This window comes from Hyperolius riggenbachi, chromosome 3 (genome assembly GCF_040937935.1).
Source record: "Hyperolius riggenbachi isolate aHypRig1 chromosome 3, aHypRig1.pri, whole genome shotgun sequence".
Lineage (NCBI taxonomy): Eukaryota > Metazoa > Chordata > Amphibia > Anura > Hyperoliidae > Hyperolius > Hyperolius riggenbachi.
In genome coordinates, this window is record NC_090648.1 from 141,566,675 (window position 1) to 141,592,420 (window position 25,746).

General features: G+C 45.0%; 1 protein-coding gene and 1 long non-coding RNA gene across 2 annotated transcripts in view; one reads left to right on the top strand and one right to left on the bottom strand.

Moving 5' to 3' along the window:
- The window catches only part of DENND4A (DENN domain containing 4A), a 205,005-nt gene extending 203,446 nt beyond the window's left edge, over positions 1–1,559 (bottom strand). Inside the window, exon 1 of the mRNA XM_068275015.1 lies at positions 994–1,559. The gene's annotated coding sequence lies outside the window, so the exon portion shown is untranslated. The remainder of the gene's footprint in view (positions 1–993) is intronic.
- On the top strand, positions 984–16,997 carry LOC137563052 (uncharacterized). The gene is made up of 4 exons (XR_011030234.1): positions 984–2,300; positions 11,674–11,746; positions 15,133–15,231; positions 16,264–16,997. It is a non-coding gene; the product is annotated as an uncharacterized lncRNA (long non-coding RNA).
- Positions 16,998–25,746: the final 8,749 nt, after the last annotated feature.

Here is a 25,746-nt window from a genome sequence, read left to right on the forward strand (position 1 = left end):
ACTCCGGCACATTCCACACCTAAAATGTTTTCATGTTATCTGATGGCTATAGCAAGGGGCTCTAGGACTAGGATAAATAGGATAGGGGAGAGCGGGCACCCTTGCCTCGTACCCCTGCATATAGGGAAGTGGGTGGAGGCGAAACCTGAACATTTAACACAGGCTGTCGCAGAGGAGTAAAGAATTTTGATCCAATTGAGGAAAAAAGGGCCAAACCCCCATTTAGTTAAAGTAAATTCTAGATAGTTCCAGGAGAGCATATCGAAAGCTTTGTATACATCTAATGAAAGGAGTAGTCCAGGTAAATGTCTGCTGCGAAGGAAATGGATAAGATGCATTGCTCTCCTGGTGTTGTCATTAGCTTGTCTACCTGGGACGAAACCTACTTGATCTTTGTGTATGATCTGTGGAAGAAATGAGTTAAGTTTCTGCTCTAGAATCTTACCGAGGATTTTGAGGTCCATATTGATGAGTGAGATAGGGTGGAACTGCTGGGGTTGTAGGACGGGTTGTAGGACAGGTTGGTCAGACTTTGGGATCATAGAGACAGTAGCCTGTAGCATGGTAGAAGGAGGTAGTGAGCCGGCTCGTAGTGCACTGAAGCAGGTTGCCAAAACAGGAGCAAGTAGGTCTGCAAATTTACGATAATATGTACCCGAGAATCCATCTGGGCCTGGAGTTTTGTGCGGTTTCAGCGTTTTAATTGCCTGGAGGATGTCTGAGGTCGAGATCTCTTGATTAAGAGCGCCAATACTATCATTTTTGCAGGGGGCCTATTAAGTCTAGCTACACCCCATGTCCTCTCTCAGCAACAAATTCCTTTTTTACCATGGAGTAAACTTATTCTACCATAGCATCTCACTTTCCACTTCTGCTTGCATACTAGTGGGACCAAGAACAGCATATATATACTCTTCTTGTGTGTTTATGGCTACTCGTCAGTTGTATACAAAATCAGGCACTGGACATGAATCAAACCAGCACCCCACACACCTGGAATTATGATCAGTTCCTGATGGCGCCTGATGGGTAGCCACGGCCACAGGGCTCCAGCCCACATCTCGTTTTCCACTCTTTCCTCCCCTGGACTTGCGGCCGAGACTGCTCCGATGGTCTTCCTACGGCTCTGCTGCACCATCGGGTGGTTGGGAGACGCTCTGGCCCCCGGGCTCCGGTGCCATGGCACCCGTGCTGGGGTCCGGCTCACCACGTGGGCAGCTCGGCTGATGGCCCATGTGAGACCGGTCCCGGCCGCTCTGCGTCTCTTCGTCGCTGCTCGCCCCAGGAAACACCGCTGCTGATGGGGAGGCTGGGATGTCCTCGGAGCCAGCCGGCGGGCGCTGCTGCTGATGAGGGAGCCAGGACGCGCTCGGGGCCTGCCTGGAGGGCGCCATTTTCAAACGTGGCGAGCGAGCCAGACATCATCGGCCACGCTGATCTAGCGCTGGGCCGCGCCGCCAGGCGGCCACTTGCAGCGAGAGAGGACGCTGCAGAGTGGTCGGACCTCTGCTTCCGCGTGGCCCCGTGCACGCTGTCTCCTCTTGCCAGTCGGAGCAGTTGCAGCTCCCGGTGGTGGACCGCCAGGGCACCACTGCTCTTGCCTCAGGAGCTGCCTTCCAATGTCTGCTCTCCCTGCAGACACCACCAACACGCGATGTCTGTCCTCCCCGCTGACACCACCACCAGGCTCCAGCTGCAGGTCAGTGGTCCTCATCCGATCACCAGAGGCAGGCCTCATTCCACCCTCAGCCACCGCTGCTTGGGCAGAAGATACCTCCATGCCTGCTAGGCCACACATGTAGATGAGCCTTGTACATCAGTCGGAGCCCCCTCCAGCTCAGTCATACAGACTGCAAGCCACAGATTCAGCGCAGGATGGGCCCTAGATGCGGGACCAATGCAGCCCTGCATTGGCGTTTACAACAATTGCACTGCACCGAGGGAGCCATGCATGGACTTCAGCCACTTCAGCCACTTTTGTCGCCCATGCACAATCCCTACATTGGGCATCAGCCGTCGGGCTCCGCAGCAGACATAGCGATAAAATCAGCATATGGGACAGTAACCGAACACTACCGGGCCAGGCTGTGCCGCAATCCTAAGGGGAGTCTTTGTCTTTTTCTTTTGTATTTCACTTCTCATTTTTTTTTTTTACCTTCTCTCTCTCTTTCTTCTTCCTTGCCTCTCCTCTCTCAGGAAGACCACAGGGCATCTGATTCAAAGTATCGCTGCAAAGCGTTTTGAGTTCCAAAGATGGCAGCGGATTACCCCCATGGTCCCTCTCCTGGGTTCATCATTATGTATCCTAACTATGCTTTATATTCTATTTATTCTATATTTTTGCACTGTTCCTAATGTATGTATCTACTGTATGTACTGTATGCATTGTAGGTATTTACTGCTGTACCACCACCGACCCTGTTGTGCCACAACCAATTCCGGGTACAACTCTAGTTGTATTTGGCGAAATAAATGATTCTGATCCTATTGTTTAATTTAACCTATTTTGGTTTCTGGACGTAGAAACTACGTCCAGAAACCATGTGCGCTACCGCGCGCCCCCGCGGCCGATCGTGCGCGTGCACGCGCACTCCCGGCCGCGGATTCGGTAGTCAGGGAATCAATATATCGGGCTATGAAGCCCGATCACTGATTCCTCTCCCCCGCTGAAAAAGCGACAGCTTCTCTCGGAAGCTGCGCCTTTTCTGGCCGTTCCCTTCCTGATGCGCCACTCTAAGCGTGTGTTACGCTTAGAGTGACGTCATGTAAACAAACTCATGGCCGCCATCTTGTGGCCAAAAAGTAATACTACACCTGAAAATGAAAATAAATTAAAATCAACACACATTTACATTATAAATCTATTGTTTACCCCCCACCCTCCCAAAACTACCCAAATAAAATGTTTACTATAAATAAAAAAAACCATTACAATTAAAAAAAAAAAAAACATGTAAATATTTACCTAAGGGTCTAAACTTTTTAAATATCAATGTAAAGATGAAATATTTCTATATTTTTTTTATTTTAAACTTGTTAATAGTGATAGATGCAAAATGGAAAAAATGCACCTTTATTTCCAAATAAAATATTGTCGCCATACATTGTGATAGGGACATAATTTTAACGGTGTAATAACCGGGACATATGGGCATATACAATACGTGAGTTTTAATTATGGAGGCATGTATTATTTTAAAACTATAATGGCTGAAAACTGAGAAATAATGAATTTTTCCATTTTTTTTCTTATTCTTCCTGTTAAAATGCATTTACAGTAAAGTGGCTCTTAGCAAAATGTACCCCCCAAAGAAAGCCTAATTGGTGGCGGAAAAAACAAGATATAGATCAGTTCATTGTGATAAGTAGTGATAAAGTTATAGGCTAATGAATGGGAGGTGAACATTTCTCTCGTGAAAACCACGGAACCTGAATGGGTTAAGGAAAGAGAAATGTGACGGTTAAGATTTCCAAGCTTGCAGGCAGAAATGTATTGCAATAGTATGATGGTCTGTTTAAAACTGGTCTCTAATCAAGTTTGCTATAAGAACATGCTTCCCTGGTCTTTGCTCCAACAGAAAGCACTGAAGATGCTGAGACGTGGTGTAAAAGATTACTTTCTATATTTCTCTTACCCTCTCCAGGCTTCCCTCCCTACTGTATCCAGTACAATCCTAACTACCCACAATGAAAACCATGGATATCGTTACATATATGACAACTATGTATGTTTGCAATGTCTGTTTTGATTGAATCGATGACTTCCGCCAAGTATCATCCCACAGCGGGATCCTGATTTTACTGAATTGAACAGTCACTGGAAACTCACAAAGGTTGTTTTTTTAATCACAACTTTGTCATTTGTTGCTTTTCATTACTGTTATTATGAACAACTAATTTGAACCAGAATTTATTCTTCACCTTTATCCTGCAATTATAATAAGGATCATCATTTGAATGCACCATTGCATTACCAAGATGCAGTTGATATTCTTAGTATGATTTGACTGAATGACTTAGGCCCGGTTCACACTTGCGGTGGCCCTCCGGAATCGCCGTGCCGGAGCCGCACCGCCTGCAGAACGGACGGAACGGACGCACGGCATAGCAATTAAAGCCTATGCGTCCGTTCACATGGGTCCGTTCTGCAGAACCGGATCCGGGCCGGATCCGGACTCCGGCCTCCGTTCCAACATGCGCTATTTTTTCATCCGGCCCCTCCGGCAGCCGTATCCGGGGCGGAGCCGGACTGCACCATCCGGCCAATACAAACCAATGGGAACCGGAGGCCGCACAACACACTGGCTGAGAAATCCGGATGTTCTACCCCACTTCCTATGCGGATTGTTGCGGCGATATTGGCTGGGGACACGTGGGCAAGCATTTTGGAGTGGAGCAGCACAGCTGGATCTGGATCCGGAGATGTTGGCAGCATGTCGCAGGTGGAGGTGAGTGCTAAACAGCAGAGGGCCTGATTCCACAGGTCCCCCTTCTGCTGACCTCCCAGACCCCAACATTTTTTTTTTTTTTTTTACGTTACTTTGCCAAACGGATCCGGATCGCATCCTGATTACCACCTGATGCAACCTGACCGGATCCGGATCGGATCCGGATCAGAACCGTACGGTTCCGATCCGGATCCGGTCCGGATCCGGTCAGGTCATCCGGTCCGTTTGGCAAACAACCGCTAATGTGAACCGGGCCTAAGATGGCACACGTGAAGTGGAAAAAATAAGGAACATCTTTATCATTTATTATTTTCACCAATCTGGGAAAAGTCTGTGCGCGACAAAGACAAAGTGCATTCCAGAACTCCTCCCAACATAGCCCTTCACCACCCAGTCTTAACCTGTTGGCTACAACCAGAGTGGCAACCTGTGAGGGTGTTCTTAACCCATTCAAGTTCCGTGGTTTTCACGTGAGAAATGTTCACCTCCCATTCATTAGCCTATAACTTTATCACTACTTATCACAATGAACTGATCTATATCTTGTTTTTTCCGCCACCAATTAGGCTTTCTTTGGGGGGTACATTTTGCTAAGAGCCACTTTACTGTAAATGCATTTTAACAGGAAGAATAAGAAAAAAATGGAAAAATTCATTATTTCTCAGTTTTTAGCCATTATAGTTTTAAAATAATACATGCCTCCATAATTAAAACTCATGTATTGTATTTGCCCATATGTCCCGGTTATTACACCGTTAAAATTATGTCCCTATCACAATGTATGGCAACAATATTTTATTTGGAAATAAAGGTGCATTTTTTCTATTTTGCATTTATCACTATTAACAAGTTTAAAATAAAAAAATATAGAAATATTTCATCTTTACATTGATATTTAAAAAGTTTAGACCCTTAGGTAAATATTTATATTTTTTTTTTTTAATTGTAATGTTTTTTTTTTTTTTTAAAGTAAACATTTTATTTGGGTAGTTTTGGAAGGGTGGGGTGGGGGGGGGGGGGGGGGTAAACAATAGATTTTTAATGTAAATGTGTGTTCATTTTAATTTATTTTTATTTTCAGTTGTAGTATTACTTTTTGGCCACAAGATGGCGGCCATGAGTTTGTTTACATGACGTCACTCTAAGCGTAACACACGCTTAGAGTGGCGCATCGGGGAGGGAACGGCCAGAAAAGGCGCAGCTTCCGAGAGAAGCTGTCGCTTTTTCAGCGGGGGAGAGGAATCAGTGATCGGGGACCATAGCCCGATACATTGATTCCCTGGCTACCGAATCCGCGGCCGGGAGTGTCAGCTGACTGTGCTCCCCACTGCGTATGTGCCCCACATCCTTCCCGCAACATGGAGAGTGAGGCACACACTGTACAAAACTGACCTGTGTCTGTGCCTCCCACCCCTCTTGCAACATGGTGAGTGTGGCAGTGCGCTGTACGACACTGACCTGTGACCCCGGCTTGTAGAGTGGAGTGTTCAGCACTGTGTCAGCGCCGGTGCAATAATTGGGGATTCCTTTCTGCCTCTCTGAACCACCCTCTGTGTCTCAAGATGCCACTAGATGCAAGATGCTGCAAGCGCGACAGAGAGGAAAGAGGGAATCTTCAATCATTGCACTGGCGCTGACACACTGCTGCAGGGCCCAGTTCAGTGCTGTACAGTGCACTGCTGCACTCACCATGTTGAAAGAGGGATATGGGGCACAGACACAGCGGGAGCACAGCCAGCTGACAATTGAAGCATCCTGCTGCAGGATTTGCCATCTCCACGCTCTGGGTACACGCTAAACAATGTGACTCGCATATAATACAAGGTAGGGACTTTTCAGCACATTTTGTGTGCTAAAAAATTTGGGCTCATGCGTGAGTGTAAGCAGTGGACAAACATCTCAGAATGCAAAAAATTTTGAAGCGAATGCATCAAATTCAGAGACTTTAGAGACATCATAAGAGATCCCCGGAGAATCTAAGTCAGATAAAAGAAACAAGATAAAAGAAACAGGATATCAGATATGATTTAGTAACCCAAGAGGCAGAAATAACCTTACCTTGGAACAAAGCTACATTTTCGGTTATTCTAATAAAGCAGTCACAATATTTGCTTGCTAACATTTGCACACACCTCAAATGTATATCAAATGAAGACAGAATTAGGATGACATAGACTTATCCGATACAAAAACTTCAAATTATGCACAGTATTATTTGATCCCTATATAAAAAGCCAGAAAATATACATAAAGACAAAGCAGAAAGGTTTCAGGATTCTGCCCATCTCCCTGAAGACAACAAAGAAGAATTAGAATGATTCATGAAAGAGGTGCTGGCAACTATAAAACACATCCCAATGGCAAAGGCTGAATCAGGGGTGTCAAACTCAAATACGAAGCAGGCCGAAATTGAACACTGGGACATAGTTGCGGGCCCAGCTCAATGTCTTTACAGTTCACTGGTGTCTAGTGCCCCCCACCCTATACAGTTCCCTAGTCTCTAGTGGCCCCCTCCCTCTCATATTCAGTTTCTTGGTATCTAGTGCTTTCCCCCTCCCTCCCCCATATGGCTTCCCTGGTGATCAGGTGCTTCACCTCCAATATACTTTCCCTGGTGGTCTAAAGTGGCGTACGTATAGGTACGCCGTCGGTGAGTTAGGCGCAGAGTGAGGCGAATGATGGTTCAAATTCCTGGCAGGGTTAAATACTATTTCCACTCCAAATCGTAGCAACTAGGAGGGAGAAGTAATTTGGGATCCGGAGATAGAAGGAACAGCATATTTGGCTGCTTTGAAAATGGGAGCTTAGAAATGTTTTTATTGTATGTTAACAATGTTTAATTGTTTTGAACAGACCTTTCTTTTGTTTGGGTATCCCCCTCAAATTTATGTTGCCTGGGTTTGCTAGATAGGGTAATTACAATCAGCTAGCTAGGAGTGGGAACTGGAAATGTTTGCACAAGGATTGACCCAATTTGTCATTCTGACACCCCTATACATGTGCATATTTAATATCCATATTTTGTTTGGCATGCCAACAATTTATTGCAGCTTCCTGAGCAAATCACAGAAACATTGATATGAGATTTCAGGCATTGTTCATCAATTACAGTGTGCATTGTTGCTATGCCTGCAATAAAAGTATAATTGAAGTCATTTACAGAGACTGTAACAAAATTTTCAGCCTTATTTCTTCTATCCTATAAGTTCCTATACCTGTTCTAATGTGTGCTGGCTTACTGCAGCCTTTCCTAGTTGCACAGTGGCTGTGTTATCTCTGTTATATAATCTAATCTTCTTTCCTCTGCCCGCTCTGTCGGGCTCAGGCACTCAGGCTGGAATGTGCTGGTCTGCTTGTGATAGGATAAAAGCTATACACACCCTCTCCAGGCCCCCTCCAAGCTCTGTATGACACACACTAAGCTACTCTCAGCCTATCACATGCTGTTAGCAGCCATGTCTTTTGTTTGTAAACACTGCCTAAAACTGGCAATTACAAGCCCGGATTGCAGCAGGGAGTGGCAGAAACAGCACAGAGGTGCCCAGGAGAACATAATGAATAGAATGGTATGCTTGTTATTGTAAGAATTTTAGAGTACAGATTCTCTTTAAGTCATTTTACATGACTTAAATATATTACTTACTACCGTTTCAATTGGAAACACTAAATTGGCTAGTGACTCATGTGTAAACAATATGTGTCCTATCATCTTTTAGACAGAAGTGGATGTACACTTTAAAGGGAACCTGAATTGAATAAAAAAAAAAGTTTCACTTACCTGGGGCTTCTACCATCCCCCTGCAGCCATCCTGTCCCCGCGCCGTCACAGATTGAGTCTCCGGTCCCCCGCTACCACTAAGTTTCATTCTTGCCGATTCAGCCATGTGGATGGCCAATGCGCTTGCGCATTTCCGGCCATGCGCGTCCTCGATCTCGCTCCCGTCGCTGGGAGCGTCCTGCGTATGCACAGAACGAGATTTTCTGCCAGGGTCGCACAAGTGCCAGTCACAGGCACAGGGCGCCTGCAGGGCGCTGGTAGAAGCCCATGGTAAGTGAAACTTTTTTTAGTTTCGGTTTCGGTTTTCTTTAAAGCAAACCTGTAAGGTTTTGGGAAAGAAAAATGAGACACTAACCTCGAGAGGGGGAGGCTTCTGGATCCTCCAGAGGATTCCTCCATCTTCTTCCACGAAGCCATTGCAGAGCAGGGATCCTTAAAGTGTAGCCCTATTGCATAGTAGCACAGATCAACTCGGGTTTCAGAGGAAATAGTCAAGCCTGACCGAGTCTGTGCTATTGCCTGGACACAGCAGAGGAATGGCGAGGAGGAGCGGGACGGGGAAGCCTCTGGATTAACCATTAACTTCCCTTTACGTAGTAACATAGTTAGTGTGGTTGAAAAAAAGACATTTGTCTATCAAGTTCAACCAGAAAGAAAAAGAAAATCACCATCCTGAACCCGCACATATCCCAGTTATCTCAGTTGATCCAGGGGAAGGCAAAAAAACCTTAAAAGGCCTGGGGCAATTAGCCTTAAAGGGAAGGTTCAGGGATTGTTTAAAAAAAATAAAAATCCGCATCCACTTACCTGGGGCTTCCTCCAGTCCGTGGCAGGCAGGGGGTGCCCTCGGCGCCGCTCCGCAGGCTGCCGGTGGTCTCCGGTGGCCGACCCAACCTGGCCAGGCCGGCGGCCAGGTCGGGCTCCTTCCGCGTTCCAAAATGTACGTCACGGCGGCGCGCTGACGTCATCGGACGTCCTCCGGGCTTTACTGCGCAGGCTCAGAACTACTGAGCCTGCGCAGTAAAGCCCGGAGGACGTCCGATGACATCAGCGCACCGCCGTGAGGCGCATTTTGGAACGCGGAAGGAGCCCGACCTGGCCGCCGGCCTGGCCAGGTCGGGTCGGCCACCGGAGACCACCGGCAGCCTGCGGAGCGGCGCCGAGGGCACCTCCTGCCTGCCACGGGCTGGAGGAAGCCCCAGGTAAGTGGATGCGGATTTTTATTTTTTTTAAACAGTCCCTGAACCTTCCCCTTAACCACTTGAGGACCCACCCTTTACCCCCCCCTTAAGGACCAGCGCTGTTTGATGGGATCTGTGCTGGGTGGGCTCTGCAGCCCTCAGCACAGATCAGGCAGCACGCAGAGCGATCAGATCGCCCCCCTTTTTCCCCCCCTATGGGGATGATGTGCAGGGGGGGTCTGATCGCTCCTGCCTGCAGGCATATTGCGGGGGGGGCACCTCAAAGCCCCCCTCCGCTGCGAAATTCCCCCCTCCCTCTCCTACCTGTCCCCTCCCCGGTGATCCGGGCTGCACAGGACGCTATCCGTCCTGTGCAGCCAGTGACAGGACGTCCCCTGTCACATGGCGGCGATCCCCGGCCGCTGATTGGCCGGGGATCGCCGATCTGCCTTACGGCGCTGCTGCGCAGCAGCGCCGTACAATGTAAACAAAGCAGATTATTTCCGCTTGTGTTTACATTTAGCCTGCGAGCCGCCATCGGCGGCCCGCAGGCTATTCACGCAGCCCCCCGCCGTGAATTGACAGGAAGCAGCCGCTCGCGCGAGCGGCTGCTTCCTGATTAATCAGCCTGCAGCTGGCGACGCAGTACTGCGTCGCTGGTCCTGCAGCTGCCACTTTGCCGACGCACGGTATAAGCGTGCGGTCGGCAAGTGGTTAAAGTGAACCAGAGACGAAGCACCCTCATGTATTTTACCATATAGTTTAGTGGGAACATTAGAGAAAACACCTACCCTGCTCTCTGCTTCCTCCTTCACTGCTCAGCCTGCCTGTTATCAGCCCTGATAAAATCCCCGACTGAAAATTCAGTCTGGCTTTGCTCAGGAATCATTATAGCTGATATATCATAGCAAAGAAGGAAACAAAATCTTGCACCGCTCCAAGGCTTTTTATTCTGTCAGTTCAATCTTCATGCATGTACATTCAAGTCTATTTCTTAGAAATGTAACATAACTGACATACCCTGCTCGAGTCCTCGCTGTGGGGCAATGTGGGGGTGGCAGGCCGCCGCCACCCCCACATTGCCCCACAGCCAGGACTCGAGCAGGGTATGTCAGTTATGTTACATTTCTAAGAAATAGACTTGAATGTACATGCATGAAGATTGAACTGACGGAATAAAAAGCCTTGGAGCGGTGCAAGATTTTGTTTTCTTCTTTGCTATGATATATATTACATCTATTTCCTGAACCTGAGCACGCAGAAGGTGATACCCTGCATCCCTATACCAGTTAGTGGAAGTCCTCCCTAAGGCAGATATCCACTGTGCCCGCCTCTTTGATTCTATTTACCCACATCATTATAGCTGAGTCTGTCTTCACTGATGTCTTTTCAAGCCCAATCCTGTCCCCTTCTGGCTCTGCTATAATGACTTAGCTATAATGATTCCTGAGCAAAGCAAGACTGAATGCTCAGTCTGGGATTTTATCAGGGCTGATAAGCAAGCTGAGCAGTGAAGGATGAAGCAGAGAGCAGGGTAGGTGTTTTCTCTAATGTTCCCACTGATATATATGGTAAAATACATGAGGGTGCTTCATCTCTGGTTCACTTTAAAAGGGAAAAATGCCTTCCAGACTCCAGATGGCAGTCAGATAAATCCCTGGATCAACTCTCCCAGGATTTACCTAGTAATTATAGCTGTGGATGCCCTTCAATGCAAGGAAAGCATCCAAGCTCTCTTTAAATGCAGATATAGTTTGTCATAACTACTTCCTGAGGTAAAATATTCCAGATTTTAACCACTGTGAAGGACCCCTTTCTAAATAGTTGGCAAAAACTTTTTTCCCTCCATACTCAAATCATGTAACCTTGTCCGTTGTCCCTAGGGACAAAACGCTCATTTGCCAAGCTTTTGTATTGCCCTCTGATGTATTAATACATGTTAATCAGGTCATCTCACAGTTGCCCTTTTTTCCCCAAAAAATAAGCCCAGTTTGTCGTCTTTTTAGTAAGTGAGATCTTCCACCCCTCTGATTCATTTAGTTACCTATCTTTGTACCTGTTCTCTGAGGTCAATGTCCTTTCTATAGTGTGGTGCCCAAAACTGTATCCCATACTCCAGATGTGGCCTCCAAAATGATTTATACAGAGGGAGTAGTATACTAGCATCTTGAGATTTTATTTCCAGTTTTATGTATCCCAGAATTTTATTTGCTTTAGCTACCACTGATGGGCATTGAATATGATTGCTTAACTTGCTATCAACCAGTATTCCCTTGTCCTTCTCCAAGTCTGATGTTCCCAGCTGTATGCCATTTATTTTATATGGAGCTTTACCAAAGGTACGTCCAAGGTGCACAACTTTACATTTATAAACATTACAATTCATCTGCCATGTGCTTGCTCATATGGTCATGTTGTCAAGATCCTGTTGCAATATGTCATTATCCTTCTTAGTGTTGATAATTCTGCATACTTTTATGTAATCTACAAAGTTGGCCACATTACTCTGTATTCTATCTACTAAATCATTAATAAACACATTGAAAAGAATTGGAACAAGTACTGAACCCTGCAGTAAACCACTGCTAACAGTTTTCCATTTTGATATGTTCAGTTTGGTTTACTACCACTCTTTGCCTTCTGTCCCTTAACCAGTTCTCTATCCACATACACACATTTTCTGCTAGTCCCTGTATCCTCAGCTTTTGTACCAGGCTATTGTGGGGAACAGTGTCAAAAGCATTTGCAAAGTCCAAGTACACTACATCTATTGCTTTCCCAAAATCTAAATTTTCATTCTCCACTTCATAAAAGCTGAGCATGTTTGTGAGACAGGACCAGTCTTTAGTAAAACCATGCTGTCGAACTGAAAAAAAGATTATTCTGTGCTACATAATTTTGTAAAGCATCCCTTACAATACCTTCAAACAATTTACACTTGCATAGGTACTGTAAGTATTCAAATTGGGCACTTTTTTTTGTACAGGTTTTCTTTAAGTTAAGTTGGTACTAGTACTGCAGAGCATAAACTGCAAAATGATCTTTTTTCTTTGAGATATAAATGATTGTAGATTTACATTAAACATTCATAATACAAAATAGTATGTTCTCTGTCACTAATAGAACTTAACAGTAATATGCACGTAAAACAGGTAACACAAAGTAGAATTCTGACGTCTCAGTACTGGAAGAAACATATTTTGCACAGTGACTGTACATTTTTGACACTGTCTTGCAGTTTCCATACACCCAGTGCACTTATCTCTCTCAGCACACTTCCTTTCTCCTTAGGAACAAGGCTACATAGCATTTTCTTTTCAGTCTAGCATGACATTACAATACAATCCATTGTGTATCCATTGAAAGCGTACTATCACTGAACTGTTATGCATTATTCTAAAGCACTAGTATTGCCTGGTATTACTAAAGATGTCATCAAAAGCAACGGTGATATGGACAATGGTGAAGGACAAAGTGCAAATGAACTGAACTGACCATTTTATTCTAAGGGCAAGTTTCTGATAACAATATTTGTCAAGAAGAAATGGAACTTCATGTCACTTGGCAGGGCCGTGCCGAGGCGAGAGAGGCTCCAGCCTCAGGGCGCAGTGTAGGAGGGGTGCTATTATTTCCCTATTAGGTTGGAAGCAGAGAGAAATAAGAAAAGGGAATACATGGCAGTGACTGCAAGCCAGATAACTAGAGATTAAGGTGTTGGGGGGGTTGTGGGCCCTGGGATGCTACTTACGGTACTCTAATAGCAATCAGTGTGTGACGGCTGGGGTGGGGGGTGGATCGATGGGGGCACTTTGGTGTCTCAGCCATTTGTGCTGGAGGACCTTTTCCCGGCTCTGTCAGTTAGGGTCCCTAAGAATGCTGAGACACAGTGTCCTGAGGTGGCTACACACATTTTTTATCAACTCAAGGTTTACAATCAACGTTTGTGATTGATTTACAAATCAGACCAGTGTACCACACACGTGTATAATTTCCCCAATTGTGGAAAAAAAATGATTGAAAACTGTGAGGAAATGAATTGCCTGCCTGGGAGAATATAGAAAGAAACTGGAAATGTACCCTACACCATTCAATTTTCATAAAGATTGATCCGAAAAATCCACCACTCCTAATCGACTTATATTGAATAAAAATGGGAAATTCGATTGGATTTCTTGCCCGAATAAAAAAAAATGCTTTTAATTTTTCAGGACAACTTATCGTTTATCTAATTGCCGTAAAATCAGATCATTTTATTGTATCATGTGTGGCCACCTTTAGGGACCAATATTTCACTTTACCAGGGCACACTGCAAGGGTGATATACTTTATGGACACACCTTCTAGTTATCAGCCATCAGGTATGTTCAGCTTAGAAACAGCTGGCTGCAGGCCGAAATGGTAAAGGTTGCCATACACAATCGTTTTTTTTTCGACCAGAGAAATATAATTTTTTTTCTGAATCATTTGAAAAATCCAACCAATATACCATACACTTAGTGAGAGGGATCATGTGACCGAACCCGCTAGAAATCGATCCCACAGACGTTTGTCGATCTACTGATTTCCATCCCAAATCAGTCATTTAGGTGGCTTGCGCAGGATGGAAAATGTTGCTGTCGGTGGCAGATTGGGAGTGCATCACTAGCGGCATTTGATACGATAATCGTCAAAGCTACCCTTACCTGTCCACAGCACAGTTCAGGTCTCTTCTCTCCTCACTGGCTGCTTTTCACTGCCTGCATAACATGACACTGAGGGCAAATACTAGGGGCTTCTACTGGTCACAGCACCCCTAGTGCCTGTCCTCTGCATTACATTTCACATGCGGCCCTGGGACTCGGAAGTGAAAAAGAAGCGGGGAGAGCAGAGGCCTGGACCACGCGGAGGACAGGTGAACGTCTGCTACACTGCACGGCCCAGTGTGTGTGTGTGTGTGTGGGGGGGGGGGGGGGGGGTATACCCGGCAGGCACACACAAAGATTCCATGCTGAAAATGATTGAAAAACTGTGTGTAGTGCGTGGGGGCAATCAAGCAGAAGATAGATTCCTGTCTGATCAGATAATGATTGGAGAGGAATCTATCTGTTGGCCATGTTGACCACTATTTGGCCACCTTTATTGTCTAATGAATTTAAACAGTTCACTTCAGACAGTTCTCAAAAACTGCTATCTCTGCATCTCAGTGTTCTTATGTTTAGACTGGCCAGAATCAGCTTCTCAATCCAGTTAATAATGTAGTGTAGTGGGGGTGTCTCAGCAACTTGCGGGGTGCCGTGATTCGTGCGGTCGCGGACTTTTGCGAGCGCGATTTGTCACGGTCGCGCGGGTCGCGGCGTTTTGCATGTGAGGGGATCCGCGGGCGGCGCTTCGTATGCTGGCTTCGCGTGCTGGACGGCTTGCGCGGCTTTGTGAATCAGGCCCATGGACTGTTGATCCTTTTTGAACATTATATACACACCTTCAAATGCAGCTGAACACTGCATTTGCATATTTACCATCTCCCATTTTAGATCGGCAGTCCAGATCCTTAAATTAGGTTATATTTACTTTTTTGAAAAAATCGTTTTTCTGATTGATGGATCTATCGAATCATTTGATCGTTTTTCATTTAGCCATAGTGGTATGTATACTATTAGGATATAAATGTATAATGCATAAGTATTCATTGTATTAACCTATAACGCTGTCGATACAGTTATACTGAGGAGCTCTTTCACTATTGTAGGCACTTTTATTGGCCTGATGAAGCGGGCTTGGACCCGCGAAACGCGTTGCCTGTGCTAAATAAAAATCTTTTGTCATATACAAGGATTTCGTTATTGAGGTAAGCCACCTCATATTATTTCCTCGATTTTAAGCTGTTTTTAGAAGCTTTTATTTCAACCAGGGCGCCTCTTTACCTTCAATTGTGCAGTTACTAATGTATTGCTTTTGTGTATGCACATAGCTCCCAACTGTCCCTCTTTTGGAGGGACAGTCCCTCTTTGGGAGCCCTGTCCCTCTGTCCCTCCTCATTTGTCCCTCTTTCAGGACTTTGCCCCTCTTTCTATGTAAATGTATATATTTCTCTACTAAAAAATGTGCTTGATTGACTCTAAGCTTTATTCCCATCCTTTAAATTGATATATTACTAATTTTAAAATGTTAATATGAAGGAAAATGAACCAGGATAGAAAGGACCAGTGTGGTTTGAATTATAAAACAATATATTTTTCTAATGAAATCTTTATGGTATGCGGGACTAGGGGTGTGATGGGGGTGTGATCAGGGGTGTGGCAGGGTTAAGTGTCCCTCTTTCTTATCTCAAAAGGTTGGGAGGTATGTATGTAATATGAATATACTTAAATATGAATATGGAAAAAATATGAATGTGTGCAGTGGCCAATTTCTGCATGTTCATAGGCAAAAGTTTACTTAAAGAGTACATCCAGTATAAAAAAGAGAGCCTGCAGAATTGAGGGGTTGTCTCAACGTTAAATATTTACCTGATCTGACGTAAGTGGGTTACAGATAGTGCCCCACCCCCACTCCTGGGAAACACAGTTCACGCCATAGTTCCAAAGTCTGCCAAAATTATTTATAAACCTCCACCTGCATTGCCGTGGTCTGCCCCCAGCTCAGCAGCCACAAATCAGGCAGCGGCTGCTGGGCTGGGGAGCGGGCAGCAGCAATGCAGATGGGGGTGGCCAGAGCTTTGTATGAAGTTTAGAAAAAAACCCCACCATGGCCACAATTCTGAGGAGGCCAGAACGATTAACAGCTGATTAGGTAAGTATTCAACCCTTAAATCCCACACCCCTCCTATATCATTAGACAAAACCTGTCATGACAAGCTCTGTTTTTTTTTTTACTTTAGGTACTCCACTTCAGATTGCTGCTACTTACAGTGGGATGTGAAAGTTTGGGCAACCTTGTTAATTTTCATGATTTTCCTGTATAAATTGTTGGTTGTTACGATAAAAAATGTCAGTTAAATATATCATATAGGAGACACACACAGTTATATTTGACATGTGAATTGAAGTTTATTGGATTTACAGAAAGTGTACAATAATTGTTTAAACAAAATTAGGCAGGTGCATAAATTTGGGCACCAGAAAAAATAAACGAAATCCATATTTAGTAGATCCCTCTTTTGCAGAAATTACAGCCTCTAAACGCTTACTGTAGGTTCCAATGAGAGTCTGGATTCTGGATGAAGGTATTTTGGACCATTCTTCTTTACAAAACATTTTTAGTTCATTTAGGTTTGATAGCTTCCGGGCATGGACAGTTCTCTTTAACTCACACCACAGATTTTCAATTATATTCAGGTCTGGGGACCGAGATGGCCATTCCAGAACGTTGTACTTGTTCCTCTGCATGAATACCTTAGTGGATTTTGAGCAGTGTTTAGGGTCGTTGTCTTGTTGAAAGATAAAGCCCTGGCGCAGCTTCAGCTTTGTCACTGATTCCTGGACATTGGTCTCCAGAATCTGCTTATACTAAGTGAAATCCATGCGTCCCTCAACTTTGACAAGATTTCCAGTCCCTGCACTGGCCACACAGCCCCACAGCATGATGGAACTACCACCATATTTACTGTAGGTAGCAGATGTTTTTCTTGGAATGCTGTGTTTTTCCTCCATGAATAACGCCCCTTGTTATGCCCAAATAACTCAATTTTAGTTTCATCAGTCCACAGCACCTTATTCCAAAATGAAGCTGGCTTTTCCAAATGTGCTTTAGCATACCTAAAGCGGCTCTGTTTGTGCTGTGGGCGGAGAAAAGGCTTCCTCTGCATCACTCTGGCATAAAGCATCTCCTTGTGTAAAGTACGCCAAATGGTTTAACAATGCACAGTGACTCCATTTGCAGCAAGATGATGTTGTAGGTCTGTAGTGCTGGTCTGTGGGTTGACACCTGACTGTTCTCGCCATTTCTCGCTTCTGTTTATCCGAGATTTTTCTTGGTCTGCCACTTCAAGCCTTAAAGAGAATCGGTATTGTTAAAATCGCACAAAAGTAAACATACCAGTGCGTTAGGGGACATCTCCTATTACCCTCTGTCACAATTTCGCCGCTCCCCGCCGCATTAAAAGTGGTTAAAAACAGTTTTAAAAAGTTTGTTTATAAACAAACAAAATGGCCACCAAAACAGGAAGTAGGTTGATGTACAGTATGTCCACACATAGAAAATACATCCATACACAATCAGGCTGTATACAGCCTTCCTTTTGAATCTCAAGAGATCATTTGTGTGTTTCTTTCCCCCTGCATCTCTCATGCACTGAAGTTTCAGGCTGCTCTTTTCTTCCTGCAAACAGCTTTGCCCTTGTCTGTAATTCTTCAGTATGTGAAAGCCCAGCCAGCTCAGAGGACGATTTATCCAGCTTGTAAAAGATAAGAGAGAAGAGAGAAGCTGCTCTAATCTAAATAACACACAGGCAGTGTGGAGAGAGGGGCCTGAAAGGGGGAGTTCATAGCAGAACCACAACACTGAAGAACTTGGCAGCCTTCCAGACACAGACTGACAAGAGAGAGATAAGTTGATTTATTACAGAGACTGTGATAGTACAAAGTGCTGCAGTAAGCCAGAACACATTAGAATAGCTTTTGGAACTTGTAGGATGATAAAAAACAGGATGCAATTTTTGTTACGGAGTCTCTTTAACTTGAACTGAGCCTGTGGTCTTCCATTTCCTCAACATGTTCCTAACTGTGGAAACAGACAGCTTTCTGTATCCTTCCCCAAAACCATGATGGTGAACATTCTTTGTCTTCAGGTCATTTGAGAGTTGTTTTGAGACCCCCATGTTGCTACTCTTCAGAGAAACCTAAAAGAGAAGGTAAACTTGCACTTGACCCCCTTAAAGAAAACCTTTAACGAAAAAACCTCCCCTGGGGGGTACTCACCTCGGGTGGGGGAAGCCTCCGGATCTTATTGAGGCTTCCCCCGTCCTCCTTGGTCTCACAGCAGCGGCAAAAATCCTCCAGTAGCGGCGGCGATGTAAATATTTACCTCCTCGGCTCCAGTGCAGGCGCAGTATCGGCTCTCTGCACGGAGATAGGGGAAAAATCTCCGTTGGGCCGCTCTACTGTGCAGGCGCAAGTCTCCTATACTTTCGCCTATCTCCGTGCGGAGATCCGCAATAGCGCCCCCGCTGGAGCCAGGAGAGGTAAATAAATCAGCGCTTATCAGGCTTGTCGAGGGAGGATTCCGGGACTCTTCGGGGGAGCCAGCGCTGGACTGCCTGCAGCTACAGGAGTGGGGGAATCCTCATTGGGACCCTAAGGCTTCCCCCTCCCGAGGTGAGTACTCTCCAGGGGAACTTTTTTTGTTACAGGTTCTCTTTAAATACTCTTTCTTATAATTGGATTCATCTGTGTATGTAGGTCATCGGTCCCTGAGCTTACCAAGCCAATTTGAGTTCCAATAATTAGTTCTAAAGGTTTTGGAATCAATAAAATTCCCAAACAGCCGCTATTCCATGCCCAGATGCCGCTGCACGCAATGCTGAGAGATCGGGGACATTGGGGAAACACGTGCTATCAGATTTCGCTGCCATCCCAGTACTCCAAGGGTGCTGTACTTCCTTGCTTACCAATGCCCCCTGCGTGATCTGCAACACTCGTGATCCACTGGGGTCACGCAGGGGGAATCAGTAAGCAAGGAAGTACAGCGCCCCCGGAGTACTGGGACGGCAGCAAAATCTGATAGCACGGGTTTCCCTAATGTCCCCGATCTCTCAGCAATGCGCGCAGCGGCATCTGGGCATGAAATAGCGGCTGTCTGGGAAGAGTTTGAAGAAGGGCTTGTGAGTGAAGCCCTGTGCTGCGATGGCTTCAGCGTGCAAGTACTGGTGCTGGGGATGGCAGGACAATCTGATGTCACATGATTAACCGATTTCCCAGCAATGCGGATACCGCCATGTGACAGCGGAATACCGATGGCCTGAGGCGTTTACCAAGAGCTGGTGAGTGGCTCCCCGTGCTGTGACTAGAACATAGAGAAGTGAAGTGTAATGTAGCTGGGAGGGTGAGAGCGCAGCAGGGGTTAGTGTAGTGCAAGTACTGGTGCTGGGGATGGCAGGACAATCTGATGTCACATGATTAACCGATTTCCCGGCAATGCGGATACCGCCATGTGACAGCGGAATACCGATGGCCTGAGGCGTTTGCCAAGAGCTGGTGAGTGGCTCCCCGTGCTGTGACTAGAACATAGAGAAGTGAAATGTAATGTAGCTGGGGGGGGGGGGGGGGGTGCAGCAGGGATTAATGTAGTGAAGTTTAATGTAGCTGGGGTAGGGTGCAGCAGAGATTAGTGCAGTGTAATGTAGCTGGGAGGTTGCAGCAGGGGTTAGTGTAGTGTGGTGTAATGTAGCTGGGGGGGGGGGGGGGGGGGAGCAGCAGGTTAGCAGAGTAGCTTAGTGAAGGCTTGGGAGGGAAAGGTCTACAAGATGTTCCTGACCCATAGACACACCAGGTTTAGGTTTTTTTTCCCGATTCTTGCCCTCTAAACCTGGGTGCGTCTTATAGTCCAGAGCGTCTTATAGTCCGAAAAATACGGTAATACTTGGCTGATCTCTACTGTAGCTCCTGCTGTAGCTTGCAGTGGAATGCTTCCTGCTTGTCCTGTTTGCTCCATAAGACAGGTTTGATGGCAGACAGCCTAACAGTATGTCTATACAACGATTGCTGAGAATATGTCAAATTAAATGATCACAAACTACTATTTTGGGCAACAACACTTGAACATCTGTATAAAGCTTAAAGGGAACCTGTACTGAGTAAAATTATTTAAAATAAACACATGAGGTAACTTCAAATGAACATTACATAGTTACCTTGCCATCAGTTCCTCTCAGAAGCTCATCATTTTCCACTGACAATGATCCCTTCTAGTTCTGACAACATTTTGTCAGAACTGAAATATATCAGTTGCTGTCAGTTACAGCTGAGAGGAGAACTGATGTGTCCATGTTTCCCTATGGCTCAAGTGGGTGATGTTACAGTTTAACAGTGTGCTGACCAGGAAGCTGTTATGGTGTAATGGCCATTTTTAAAATGGAGGACGGAGAATTCCATTGATCAGTGGCCAAACAGGACGCAGGAGAAGAAAAGAGATTGAGGAGTAGACTACACAGGAGGAGTTAAGTATGACCTGTGTATGGTTATTTTGACTTTTAATTTTCAGTTCAGGTTTTCTTTAAAGGGGAACTTTAGCCTAAACAAACATACTGTCATTAAATTACATTAGTTATGTTAATTAAAAAAAGATAGGTATTATAATCTCTTACCCGCCCTGTTTTAAAAGAACAGGCAAATGTTTGTGATTTCATGAGGGCAGCCATCTTTTTGGTTGAAAGGAGGTGACAGGGAGCATGAGACACAGTTCCAACTGTCCTGTGTCCTGATCACCTCTCCCAGCTGTGCACGCTAAGCTTCAAATCTCAAATTCAAAATAAAAAACAAACAAGTTTGCACCAAAACAGCAGAAGGAGAACAACAACATCAGAAATCCCATCATGCTTTGCACAGCATCAGGGGAAAAATGCAGTTTTCTTCTGTGCAGCTAAAAATGAGGTTTGGGTAAGAAAAAGAAAGTTCTGATGCTGTGAAATTTAAAGAAACACCAAGCCTTTTCAGTGCTGCTGAGTAGATTTTTTTGTCTGGAGGTTCACTTTAACTGGAGTGAAAGCCAGCTATTTCACTCATTTCTACACCAGGGTGTAAATATATATATATACTGTATATATAGATCATTTCTAGCTGAATTCTGCAATTGCTCCTAAGTTCCATGTAATATTTCTAAATGATAAACTATCTGTGACATCCTTAGCATACTTACATCAGATGTGGTAGGAAAGGTTCATTTTTTTTGTTGTGTCTGCATAACAGTTCTTTATCTAGCAGATAAACTATCATATCATTTCACAGTAAAAATGTGACTCATACTTGTATCTGTCCTTAGCATGGTAAGCTTATCCTTGCCAAAATGCTGACAAACAGAATATTCAGCCATGCTCTCCAATGTCCTGCTGAATGGACATCCTGTTTTCTTACCTCCTATTTTATATATCCAGTCCTGATGCTGAGGCCGCTAACGTGTACTGTCAGTATTTACAAGCCTTCAACTCAAGACATGCTATATGCTTTTACACACCATACAATTTTCTGTTAGATTTTCTCTTAGATTTACCTTCCAGATAGCTTTTTTCCATGTTGTAGGTAAATCTAACAGAAGAATCTAACAGAAAATTGTATGGTGTGTACTTAGCATTACTTGTTCACAAGGAAACATATGCCTTTTATTAAAGTGGACCTGAACTCTTGTACAGGACAGAAGGAAAACATATAGAAATGTATCCTGTATGTATTTAGAGAGTTTATCCTTAATTCCCCCTCATCTGTGTCTAATCACAAATTGTAATTTGAGCTCTTCCTGTGTCACCTCCCTGTGTCGCGGCAGATAAGCTCTTTTGAAAGCACAGGATGCTAACAATATGTCTGCTTCCATGAAAGCTGGAAGTAGAAACGGCAGATTTATTGTAAGATTTGTATCAGCTGTAAGAAAAAAATGTTTTTCTTTAAAGGTTATTATGCTGTTGTATATCTTTAAGGCTAGAGAGGAAGTTCTGAGTTCAGGTCCGCTTTAACAGAATAATAACAAAAACAAAAAAAATAATAAGAAGAAATAGAACAAACAATGAACACAGGACGGTCGAACAACATGGTATAAAAATTTGAAACATACTGGAACAGATACTATAGCAGGGCAAACTGATTTATAACTGTCCATAAAACCCCTTAAAGGAGTCTTAAGGGGAAAAAGTGTAAAATAAGTGGTACTTACCGGGGGCTTCCTCCAGCTCCAAGGTCCCAGGGCGTCCCTCGCCACGCAGCGCCTGCACAGTCTGCTCCGGCCCACGTGGCGGTGATTGACAGCGCCGCTCGCGCAGGCGCAGTACAGAGCAACCTGGAGGTCGCTCTGACGTCATCGACGGGGACCGGGACGGAGCTGCGGTGAACCGCTGCGGGCAGAGCTGCGGCGAGGGAGGTCCTGGGAGCTTGGAGCTGGAGGAAGCCCCCGGTAAGTACCACTTATTTTACACTTTTTCCCCTGATGACTCCTTTAAGGTGCTCATAGATCTAGCGATGAATGGGCAGATCATCCAAGAGACAGATCTCTCTCTGATCAAATATGATCAGAGAGAGATATGTTGGGTTCCCATACACTGCAGGTTGATTCCTGATCAATTTCAGCATAAAATCTCTCACGCCTTGGCCTTGTGACCTCCACCGCCTGCCCGATTTCCCCCCAAATGTTAATGTAATGGTTTTACCTGCTCAAGGCCCACTATCGCCCCCGCACCGACAGCATCCTAAACTCCCCCCCAACAACATGGCAGGGATTAGACTGAGGGTCCTCTGAGGACAGTTAATAATTAGTGATTGCAGGGATTAGATTGTAAACTCCTTGGCGAGGGGCACAATTTGGTGAGTACCAGGCAGCTCAGAGATCACTGTAAGTGTGTGTTCACTGCCCCTTCATCCCCCGAGTGCCAGATCTGGCTGTTTGTAGCTATGTGCAAACCCTGTGTAGCAGGATAAAAGTTCCTCAGACTAACTGCTACTGCCACCCTGCTGCCCGCCCCTTGCTTTCCTGGTGCCCTAGGCCATGGCCCTGCCTGAAATCCGGCCATGGGCTAAGAACAGCTAAGAACCTAGCTCTGTTAGGCCCCTTTTCCATGAGCAGTTGATAGGCAGTGAAAAGCCTCTCAAACCCCTATAACTGCTTGCTGCTGCTTGGGAACTGCTTGTTGCTGCTTGCTAACTGCTCACTGCTGCCTGGTAACTGCCTGCTGAGCACACAGTTCAAATGCCTGTGGAAATGAGCCCTTACAAGGAAGTGTGTATTGGCCATTTCCATATTTCTCCCTGTACAGGATTTCTCTACAATTGATAAAGTTACACTCACACCCTATTAACAAAGCAGCTGCTATACCAGCGAGTGATTCACTTGTGTTGCTCAATATCCTTGTACTACAGCTTTTAAATGGGCAATTCCCACACTGTCGGAGTCATCTGTATTATTCAATTAGTAATTATAGTGGTTATAAAGAAAACACTGTATGTTGCTACATGCATATTGTATTCATGTAATGCAAATATATGCACACCATTCTCCTTCCACAATTGTGTGAAAGAGCTGCAAGAGACACTCGTGTGACAGTAGATCACAGCCAAGAGGCAACTACCATAGGAAGCTTCACCCTAAATAAACTTTGTCATCAGATGCCTGAATTAAACATCACTGTGTAAAGTGTTAAAGAAGTCACTACCAGCTGGAAAACCAACTCAAATACCTCCTGAATCCTAGGGGCCCCTATGCTGGACATTGTTCGGTTATCACAGTGGCTACCAGGGCTGTGAGGTCAGTACAAAAATCATCTGACTCCAATTCCTCAGTTTATGAAACCAGCCACTCCAGGTATCCAAAACTTGTTAAGACTCCTCGACTCCGACGCCCCTGCTTCCCTGGAACGCTAAGGTGCCTGTGACCAACTTTGTAAACTGAGCATTCTGAATCTGCAGGCCTCCACTTTCACTGGGAATGCACCAAAGAGGGTGCTATAAATCAATTTTCCATGGAGAATCAAAGGTTTGGGACTTCCAGCCCAAGCAAAAGAAAAATAAGGCCTTTTCCAGTGTCTCCACCTTTTTTAAACTCCCAGCTGAGCTGCAATGATGAACCAGATCAAATGATGCAGTGCTAAAACATCAATTCTACATCAGCCTCTCTGACCAGAAAAACATTGAATTATCCTGAGTTGGGTCCCCAGGTACACTTACAGCAATCATGTACTAAGGATGTCCTTGGCCTGACTGATCAATACCATCAAACATCTGCTGACACAAGAATGGACCTCTATTCCTAATATTGCTGGACTTATTTTCCTGGACTTAAAACTTAGCAGATGCACAGTAATTTTACAGACTATCTCAGCACCAGTTATTTTGTATTGTAATCCCTTTTATTATGCTATCAAACCTCAGTTCTATAATTAGATAATTTTTACAATATTTGTATGATCATTTTCATGCATGATTTCATTATGTATTAAATGGTTAATCCGTTTTGGTCATGACCTTGTTCTGAATAACGAGTAAAGAATCCTGCCTTTTGAAGAGACAGAGGGAACAGGGCAATCCAGTAGTGAGGAGGTTAGGTGGTTGCCATAGATATTCCCATTTAAAGAGGAACTGCAGTGAAAATAACAAAAAAAAAATAAAAAAAAATAAGTATATACCTCTACATATCTACATATGTATCAGATCAGCGGAGAGAATCATCGGGAAACCACTCCCCTCTCTTGACCAGATTTTCAACTCTAGACTGCGCTCCAGAGCTCAAAAAATCGCTAATGATCCGTCCCACCCAGGTTCCCGCTTCTTTAGTAGGCTCCCCCTAGGCCGGAGATTCCGATCCATCTACACCAGGACCACAAGACACAGGAACAGTTTCTTCCCTTCAGCCGTAAACTATCTGAACTCTTAGATCCCTCCTCACCCTCCCACGACAAGTGGTGTCTGGTAGCACCCAGCCTGACCGCACGGCTGCACACTTCATATATACGTGTTCAAATGCTGTAACTGTATCCTTTATATTGTCTGTCTGCTTACATGTATGTATCGTTATGTCCTGCTCGTTTCTCACACTAGCCCTGTACTTGCCAAACCCAATTCCGGGCACAGCCCAGTCGTGCTTGGCGAAATAAAAGATTCTGATTCTGATTCTTACAGCAAGTTCAATTTAAAGAGAGTCATAAAAATTAAACAAAGCCATAAAAAATACCTGTTTTACTTGCCATTTATCTTCAGCAATAAGATCCTAGCTGAAACGCTGCATTCCCGTGGCAGAACAATGTCTTTATACCCCCCAAATCCCGGGGCAAATTTCCACGACTTTCCAGGTCGTGGATTTTGCTACCCAGGGGATGCAGAGCTTTGCGCTGTAGCTCTGCCTCTGCTCGCGTCAATCTCTGCCACTCTTAGTGAAAGAAAACTGAGAGGGGCGGGGAGAGGCGGAGATCGGTGGAGATTGACTCCAGCAGAGGCAGAGCTACTGCGCAAAGCTCTGCCTCTACCTGGAAGGAACCCCCGAATTTTGACCCAGGGATTTGGGGGCTATAAAGACATTGTTCTGCTGTGGGAATGCAGCGTTTCAGCTAGGATCTGATTGCTGAAGATAAATGGCAAGTACAAAGAGTTTTTTTTTTGGGCTTCAGACTCTCTGTAACCACTTTGCCTCCAGACCTTGTTTTCCCCTTATGGACCAGAGCAGTTTCGACATTTTA